Source organism: Chrysemys picta, chromosome 1 (genome assembly GCF_011386835.1).
Source record: "Chrysemys picta bellii isolate R12L10 chromosome 1, ASM1138683v2, whole genome shotgun sequence".
Lineage (NCBI taxonomy): Eukaryota > Metazoa > Chordata > Testudines > Emydidae > Chrysemys > Chrysemys picta.
Window position 1 is genome coordinate 76001166 of NC_088791.1, and position 9674 is coordinate 76010839.

General features: G+C 40.2%; 1 long non-coding RNA gene across 2 annotated transcripts; it reads right to left on the reverse strand.

The window, feature by feature from the left end:
- Positions 1-2115: 2115 nt before the first annotated feature.
- Positions 2116-9072, reverse strand: LOC135983800 (uncharacterized). 2 transcript variants are annotated; one of them, XR_010601618.1, is made up of 3 exons: positions 8963-9072; positions 7119-7211; positions 2116-4183 (listed from the first exon to the last, which is right to left on the reverse strand). It is a non-coding gene; the product is annotated as an uncharacterized LOC135983800 (long non-coding RNA). The 2 variants fall into 2 exon arrangements; XR_010601617.1 differs by having other exon boundaries at positions 7119-7310; positions 8963-9066.
- Between the last annotated feature and the right edge of the window lie 602 nt (positions 9073-9674).

Genomic DNA, 9674 nt, shown 5'->3' on the forward strand with positions numbered 1-9674 from the left:
GACAAACAGTTGACCCATTTCATCTCAGAGATGACTACATTCAGTGGTGGGAAAAATGACTTTTAGCTATTGGGTCAGATTTTTAGCCTGCTCCATTTCTTTTGTTCAATTCAGAGAGTTGAAATTGGATACTTCTCCCCATCTGAGGATTCCTCTGGCATAGGGGAGACCCTAGGAGGTTCAGAGCAGGCATATGAATATATGCATGTGTAACACCGATAGACCCTGGCCGTTAGCGGGCAGGATCGAACCTGGGGCCTCTGGAGCTTAGTGCATGAGCCTCTACAGCAGGGATTGGCAACCTTTGGCACGCGGCCTGTCAGGGAAAGCCCCTGACGGGCTGGGCCGGTTTGTTTACCTGCCGCGTCCGCAGGTACGGCCGATCGCAGCTCCCACTGGCCGCGGTTTGCCGTCCCAGGCCAATGAGGGCTGCAAGAAGGGCAGCCAACACATCCCTTGGCCCGCGCCGCTTCCCGCAGCCCCCATTGGCCTGAGCGGTGAACCACGGCCAGTGGGAGTTGCAATCAGATGAACCTGTGGATGCGGCAGGTAAACAAAGCGGCCCGGCCTGCGGGGGCTTTCCCTGATGGGCCACGTGCCAAAGGTTGCCAATCCCTGCTCTACAGCATGAGTTAAAAGCCAACTGGCTGTTAGCTAAGGTTGTAGAGCAGACTCATTAATCTGTTTCTCCCTAAGTTGTCTCGGTGCCACTAGATGGGACAGAACAACACATCCAGGAGGTGTGTGGGTTACACATACCTTTTAGGCAAGCATCATTCCTACATTTTTCCACATGGAGTGATTGAAGTTGCACAAGGTCATCCACAGAAGAGGTAGGAATAGAATTCAAGTCTCTAATATGGCAAATCTCATCCATTTATCCACCCTGCCTTTCAGAATGAATGTGCTTGACTGTGATAATTGTAACAGCCAGACCACACTTTCTTCCATCACCAGGAATAGAACTCAGGATTCCTGATTCCCAGGGTTTCTCTGTTGTGTAGTAAATAGTTGTGTAATCCACAAATGTATTTTGCATCCCTCTTTGGTGGCCTATTCACAGAAGACAACAGTCTGTTACTGCTGCCAGTTACTCCTAGCTCAAATCTGTGCTAATGAGATCAAAATGGGAACAGATCAGGTGTGACCCCAGATTGATGTCATTTTTTGCAAGAGATGGATTAACTTCACTTTAAAAGAGACAAAGTTAAGTGGTTATTGAATGTTTTCCTTTCAGATCACACAGGTGCGTGATTTGAAAACTTGCTAAACTTGCCATCCACGAAAGAGCCACAAATAGCAAAACCTTCCAAATTGTGATGATTCCAATGATCATTTTAGCACTTGGATATCAATTTCTTTTTTTCATCAGTTTTGCTTTTTTCTTCCCACTATTTTCCACAACAGGGGGAAAACAACAAATAAACAGAACTTCCCATTCTATCCCCTGTGCGGATTTTATAGAAAGATGGATTTCAGCGGAGGATCTTTGGTTTTGGTTTTAGGTGATCTCCAAAACTTCAAGGGACCAGTTTTCTAGTTCCAGTTCAACTGGCGCCAAAATGTCAGGAAAACAGCTTCTCTCTTCCCCCAGTGATGGAAACCTCTCACAAGAACCACGAGATACAACATTTCTACCATTTAACTTTCATTCATTCTGGGCTCTCTTAGCCCAGAACAGTTTGAGATATTTGGTTCTATTGAACCTAAGCTAAAATCTTATCTGTGATTTGACATCAAACCCAAATTTTGAACTTTAGTTGCAACCTTTCATCTGGATCCATATTTGAAAACTGCCTCTATGGCTCATTTCTACTTTCCTTACTAAATCTTCAAAATCTGGATGAAAGATAGTTTTATTGTTAAAGCAGTGGACTGGATTTCAGGAGCTCTTGAGTCTAGTTCCCAGCTCTGCCATAGACTTTCTGTCTGATAATCTCTGTGCATCACTTCCCCATTTACAAAATAGGAATATTATCACTCTACTTTCCCTACCTTTGTCTGTCTTGTCTCCTTAGATTGTAACTTCATTGGAGAAGAAACTGTTTTTTACTAGGGCTGTCAAGCGATTAAAAAAATTAATTGTGATTAATCATTCTGTTAAACAGCAATAGAATACCATTTATTTTAAATATTTTTGGATGTTTACTACATTTTCAAATATATTAATTTCAATTACAACACAGAATACAACATGTACAGTGCTCACTTTATATTTATTTTCTATTACAAATATTTGCACTGTAAAAAACAAAAAATATTGTATTTTTCAATTCACCTCATACAAGTACTGTAGTGCAATCTCTTTATCATGAAAGTTGAACTTACAAATGTAGAATTATGTAAAAAAAATGGCATTCAAAAATAAAACAATGTAAAAATTTAGAACCCACAAGTCCACTCAGTCCTACTACTTGGTCAGCCAATCACTCAGACAAACTAGGTTGGTTACAATTTGCAGGAGATAATGCTGCTTGCTTCTTGTTTACAATGTCACCTGAAAGTGAGAACAGGCATTCGCATAGCACTGTTGTAGTTGGCATTGCAAGATATTTACGTGCCAGATGCGCTAAAGATTCATATATCCCTTCATGCTTCAACCACCATTCCAGAGGACATGCGTCCAGGCTGATGATAGGTTCTTCTTGATAACCAGGGGCGGCTCCAGGCACCAGCACAGCGAGCGCGTGCCTAGGGCAGCAAGCCGCAGGGGGCGGCCTGCCAGTACTGTGAGGTCAGCAGGCAGGCAGCTTTCGGTGGCATGCCTGCAGGAGGTCCGCCAGTCCCGCGGCTTCAGTGGCAATTTGGCAGTGGGGACGCAGATGGCGCGGCACCGGCGGACCTCCCACAGGCATGCCACCGAATCTGCGTGACCAGCGTACCGCCCGCAGGCATGCCACCGAAAGCTGCCTGCCTGCCATGCTTGGAGCAGCAAAAAAACATAGAGCTGCCCCTGTTGATAACTATTCAAACAGTGTGAACTGACGCATGTTCATTTTCATCATCTGAGTCAGATGCTACCAGCAGAAGGTTGATTTTCTTTTTTGGTGGTTTGGGTTCTGTAGTTTCCGGATCAGAGTGTTGCTCTTTTAAGATTTCTAAAAGCATACTCCACACCTCGTCCTTCTCAGATTTTGGATGGCACTTCAGATTCTTAAACCTTGGGTTGAGTGCTGTAGCTATTTTTAGAAATCTCACATCAGTACCTTCTGTGCATGTTGTCAAATCAGCTGTGAAAGAGTTCTTAAAACGAACATGTGCTGGATCATCATCTGAAACTGCTATAACATGAAATATATGCAGAATGCAGGTAAAACAGAGCAGGAGACATACAATTCGCCCCCCAAGGAGTTCAGTCACAAATTTAATTGACACATTATTTTTTAAAAGAGCATCATCAGTGCTGCTGCAATTAAGTAATAAAAATGCATTTAAAAGAGAAAAAGAAACAGAGAGAGTGTTCAAAACTTAACAATTTTAAATACTGAATAAGCTTCAAACATAAAATTATGCTTTAGAAATCACATTGATTTCACTACTGATCTGTTTGCTAACTAGATGAATTTGGGCATGTCTAGTCAATGCCGACACTAGCATTCATGAGATACTAAATTAAAGAGCGTGGAGCAAGTGGCTCTAACTAGTACTATCTACCTTGCTTCTAATTTCCATGAACAGTTAGATTAATTAATTTTACTGACAATAATAAACTCCTCCCCCCCACAAATGTTAATGGCTTTGTTGCAAAGAACAAGTGTCTGAAACCACCTTTGCCTATTTCAGATGGTAACTCAGAAAGTGTGTACTATTGACAATGGTTTAAAGCCAGACTCTACAGTGTTTTAATATAAAAATCTTTTGATGGAGTAAGGACAAACCTAATGTGAAAGCATAGCTGGCACCTCTGACTGCAGCAGAAGCATAGGACATAATATAGTTATTAAACTGACTACAGATATCAGGAAAAAAACATGTTTGACACAGAAAAAAAAATCTTTAGGCAATGTGACTTACTCCATGTGTCAAAGGGATAACTGAAATAATCTTTCCATTAGCTATGGCTATTGATCACTGGAAGGACATTTCTGTAGCAAAGTACATAGACTATATCATCCTCCATTCTCTTAACTTCCAGGAGCAGGCCACAGACATCTCTCAAGAGCAGGCAGTTTGGACGCCAAATCTGAGAAATATTGCAAAAGAAAAGTTATGCTGGAAAAGAATCTTTGGAAACAACAGTAGAGATAGTGGCTGGAAAAAATGTAGTGTGGATTTATAAGAGCAATAAAACATGTACAGTATAGCTCTCCCCTTGGCTTCAGAGGATGGGGCTTTACTATAATGTTTTATGCTCATATGGAATGTGTGAGTACCTTTGAACAGAAAGATATCTGCTATGCCTGGCCCATATTGGAAGCTGGCTACTCTAGATCAGTGGTTCTCAAACAGAGGTCTAGGGCCCCCTGGGGGGACTGTGAACAGGTTTCAGGGGGTCTACCAAGCACAGCTGGTGTTAGATTCACTGTGGCCCAGGGCAGAAAGCTGAAGGCCCGCCACGTGGGACTGCAGCCTGCGACCCCGAGTCCCACCAGATGGGGCTCATGCTGAAGCCTGAGGAACTTAGCTTCACGGTGCCCCTTGTGGTGTGGAGTCCTGGGCAATTGCCCTGCTTGCTACCCTGTAATGCAGGCCCTGGCTTTTATATGCAGAAAAACAGTTGTTGTGGCACAGCTGGGCCATGGAGTTTTTATAGCCGCGGGGAGGAGAGGGGGCTCAGAAAGAAAAAGGTTGAGAATCAGTGGCTCTCAACCTTTCCAGACTACTGTACCCCTGTCCAGAGTCTGATTGTCTTGAGTACCCCAAGTTTCACCTCACTTAAAAATACTTGCTTTCAAAACCGGACATAAAAATATAACAGTGTCACAGCACACTATTAGTGAAAAATTGCTTACTTTCTCATTTTTACCATATAATTATAAAATTAATCAATTGGAATATAAATAATGTATATTTCAGTGTATAGTATATAGAGCAGTAAAAACAAGTCATTGTCTGTATGAAATTTTAGTTTGTACTGACTTCCTTAGTGCTTTTTATGTAGCCTGTTTTAAATCTAGGTAAATATCTAGATGGATTGATGTACCCCCTGGAAGATCACTGTGTACCCCCAGGGGTACATGTACCCCTGGTTGAGAACCACATACCTAGATGGATCTTTAATGGACAGCAGTGTCTAGGGACAAATAGTTACCCACTTAGTAGTGAACCATTTCTTTTTTTATATCAAGCTTTGTTTTATACATTTAATTTTTATTACATTTTTATGAGCTGTGCAAACAAGAATATCTAGTAAGAACTTATTTAATTTATGCATAAGTATAGTACCATTCCTACCAAACTGATTCCCCTTGAATATTCTTCCAGCTATTCCCAGCTTGGCCACTGGTTTATTGAGTGATCTTTGACCAGTCACTTCACCACGTGGTGCCTCAGTTCTCCCATTTGTAAAATGGGGATAATGATAATGTTTGTAAAGTGCTTTGAGATCTACTGACGAAAGTACTATATGAGAGCTAGGTGGTGGTGGTGGTGGTGGTGTTACCTCAGGTACAGGAATTATTATAGGAATGCCTATATTTTGGTTTACCAGAAATAGACATGAGTAGAGAGTACACAATGAAAAAGACAAACAGGCAGATTTGCAAGGAATGATAGGCTCTGAAAGACAACAAGAGAAGATTAATTCACAAGCAAACCTATAGTCATGCAATTATGGGTGTTCCAGAAGAGGAGATAAATCTGAGCTAGGGAAAATGAATCTCATATCATACCAAAGACATCAGAATCATTAATGTCATCCTGATATAGTCCTATCCTCCTTGGCGAATTATATCTCTAAATGTGTTGAATGTCTTCAATTGTATTCATGCTATTTTTTCTGAAATGTGATGATCTCTAATGGTACATTGGACCAATGTGTTATGTCTGAGGTTGCTGCAGATTTCTAAGTGGAAAGTATAAGATTTTTTTTTCATGGTAATAGAGCTTTGAGAAACTGCTGCTTTTCCTGAATGCCGAGGAAACCTTCACCCCATCCCCGCATCCTTGCACTCCTTATGTAACAGCTGGACAGAACTGCAACCCCTGCTCTTGTGATAGTGCAGAGGCTGCTATTGAGTTGCTCTCCCTTGGGAACAGATAAGGGTGTGTGTGTAGGGAGTGTGTGTGTGGGAAGATGTAGGCTTAGCCATGGCTCTGCCCCACCTCCGTGTGCTGGCCAGCAAAGTTGCCTGGCCATGTGGGGAAACAGGATGGGATGAGGAATCTGTGCTGCAGTATTTAAAATGGGTGTAACAAATTTCTTGTCCCCAGTACAATCAGAGCTCTAGGAGCCTAATGGGTCCAATTTTCTCCATTGTTTCTTGTCTTCAAAAGGAGGTATTTGGGACATTTCCATAGTAAATGAAAAATGGTGCCTTTGCTAGAATGACACTTGTTGCTTAGGATAGTCCTCTCCAACATGGTGGTTAAAATTGGTTGGAGGTATGTTGGAGAGAGGGGAAGTGTAATCTCCAATGTTTTCTGAATCAAGTACAAACCAAACACGTGTTTCTGTTTCCTGCTTTTCTTCATCTCATGGCCAAGGATGTTTCCTTTGGCCACCCTACCACCCCTTTCAATTTGCAACATTCTACACACACTTGAGTGATACAGTTGATTGAACTGTGGCTAAAATACACATTGTTTAAAATATTATTAATATTTTCCAAATCCTTAACCCCCCTGAAAATCACACTGCACTAAGCCATGTATTTCAGCAGCAAATACACCACCTGGATTTCTGTGGTTAATTAGCAGGTGTGGTTTCCAGAAAGCAATTTTTTTGGACAGCCTAAGACAGTGACTCTCAACCTTTCCAGACTACTGTACCCATTTCAGGAATCTCATTTTTCTTGAGTATCCCCAAGTTTTACCTCACTAAAAACTGCTTGCTTACAAAATCAGACATAAAAATACAAAAGTGTCGCAGCCCACTATTACTGAAAAAATTGCTTACGTTCTCATTTTGACCATATAATTATACAAGAAATCAACTGGAATATAAATATTGTACTTACATTTCAGTGTATATTATATAGAGCAGTATAAACAAGTCATTGTCTGTTTGTAATTTTAGCTTGTACTGACTTCACTAATCCTTTTTCTATAGCCTGTTGTAAAACAAGGCAAATGTCTAGATGAGTTGATGTCCCCTTGGAAGACCTCTGCGTACCCCCGGATACATGTACCCCTGGTTGAGAACAACTGTTCTAAGCAATCCAGAAAAGTGGAGAAATAAAGTATTAACATAGGTATCAGTCAGTTTTAAAAACCTTTTTAAGTCTTACCAAGTAGCATTATCTACATTCACATAAGTAACTCATGTTACATCTATTTTAAAACAATCAAAATTCTATGATTCTACTAAGATTCTTGAGGAAAAAAACTCTACACTTTCCATGTCCTAAATGTTATACATCCACAGGCTCCCTGAAAAAATGAAAAATTACATTTTTTCAGGGAGTCTGTGGATGTATAACAGGCTGTGTGGAGCTGTATGGAAGATCTTCCACTTCCATACAGCTCGTTAACTCCTGACTCCATCTGTACTTCTTAAAACACAATGCAACCTGTTTTATATGGTGTCTTTCACACACAGTATTGGAGCAAGTCAATCATGAAATGAAAGAAGAGGGCGTTTAAGTAATATTTAAAATTGAAATTTGTTAAGTTTGCTTCTTGTTTTGAAATAGATCTTCTGCCATTTACACTCATGTGTGAATCATAAGGTGTAATCACTAAAATGAGTAGTTTTATATGTGTTAAAATATAAGCTGGACATTTTAAAACTTTTTCTCTCTCCTGTAATAAAAGCAACACAAGGATCTCTTTGATGGTGCATCCTTTACTCAGATTTTTCCCATTGAAATCTGTGCGAGCTTTTCCCACTGACATAGCTACCGCTGCTCATTTTCTCAACACTTATTTCCTTTCTTTTCGAACTACCTGAGTGTGAGAGATTCAAAACACCTTTCACTCCCCCCCCCCCCAAAATATCTAAGCAATCAAGCAAATAAACAACCCGAACCAAAAAAGATCATTAGAAAGCCATTAGTGACCCTAACATTTAGTTTACACATTTAATCAGATTTCAATTGCTGTGATGTATCTGATTTTAAAAGTCTAATCTGCTCATACAAAGAAAAACAGTCTAAGTAAAAAGGGAGCTATTGACTGAACCCATGGTCAACACTAATATCATCAGCTCTCTAAATCAGATTGCAACTACTGAAGACTCAGTCACACATTATAATTGCTCTAACAGGGCTAAGAGGCTTCAGAATCCATTTGTTATAAATGCATAGGGGTGATATTACCATCATTTTATGTTCCTGAAAATGATATTTATTCTATCCTCTGCTCAGAAAGGTGTTAATGGATATTTATTGCCTTTGAGCAACAACATTTTGGGGAACTGTTGAGAGTAAGATACATTGCCCTGTTTTTGATAAAACTAAGAGCAAATTGAACAGAATGAGCCTCAGTAGATGACATATCAATCAGTATATTCTGACAAAATAATTTAGAACGGGTCTTTCAGGGGAAATGATTTCATAGTTTTGGTGAGTCATAAAACTGTTTGAAATCCTGCAATATCAGTTAGATATCTGCCAAGAACCCATTATTTGCATTGTTGGAGGATTGCTGTAAACTGAGCAGAAAAGCAAAATAAAGTCCAATCCTACCTAACTTCATAATCCATTACAAAAGTTTTAGATTGAATTATAATAAATTACATGGATTATTATCATTATTCACCACTATAAACATATTGGACTAGGCTGTTTTTCATGTTTATCTAGACTGATAAATAAAGGAATACAGGTAATGCTAGAAAGCCCTTCAAAATGTCATGACCTACCTTCTCTTTCTCCAAGGCATGTTTCATATTGCAGGATATTGTGTTGACAGTAGCTCATCAAACCACACAACGGGAATGGTTCGTCTACTCTGAAGGTCAGTGAGTACTAAGAATTTGATCAATGAATCACCTCGGTGGAGAAACTTGTGCTAAATAACGTAGGGCTGGCCCACAGTGAACATTCCAGGTATAGTGGCTCTCAGAATTTCGCATTTCAGAATTGTGGTGAGATGGTCTGGTGCACACTGAGCTGTAGAGAAACACAGAGGGATTTGGGATGTTAGTTCAAAACTTTCCAGGACACTTTTTCCTTACTCCTTCTATCCAATAATGATACTTCATTATCAACAGAGATTTCTTTGTGCCTGCCTATAGTTAGTGTGCCTAAAAGAGGGCCAAAATACATGTTCGTGATGATCTATAGTGGAATTATTTTGAGTACAGAGAAACCAAGTGTAACACAGTCTGGGACAGCTCAGATGCAGGATCAACTTTGGTTGAATCTGTTTCCTACACTGCAGCCAAGCACACTTAAAATACTACAGGATTTTGACCAACAAAAAGAAGGCTAAGGGGTGACTTGATTTGTCTATAAGTACCTACATGGGGAATAAATGAACCCTTCAATCTAGAAGAGAAAGGTATAATGCAATCCAGTGGCTGGAAGTAGAAGCTGGACAAATTCAGACTGGAAAGAAATTTTTAACAGTGA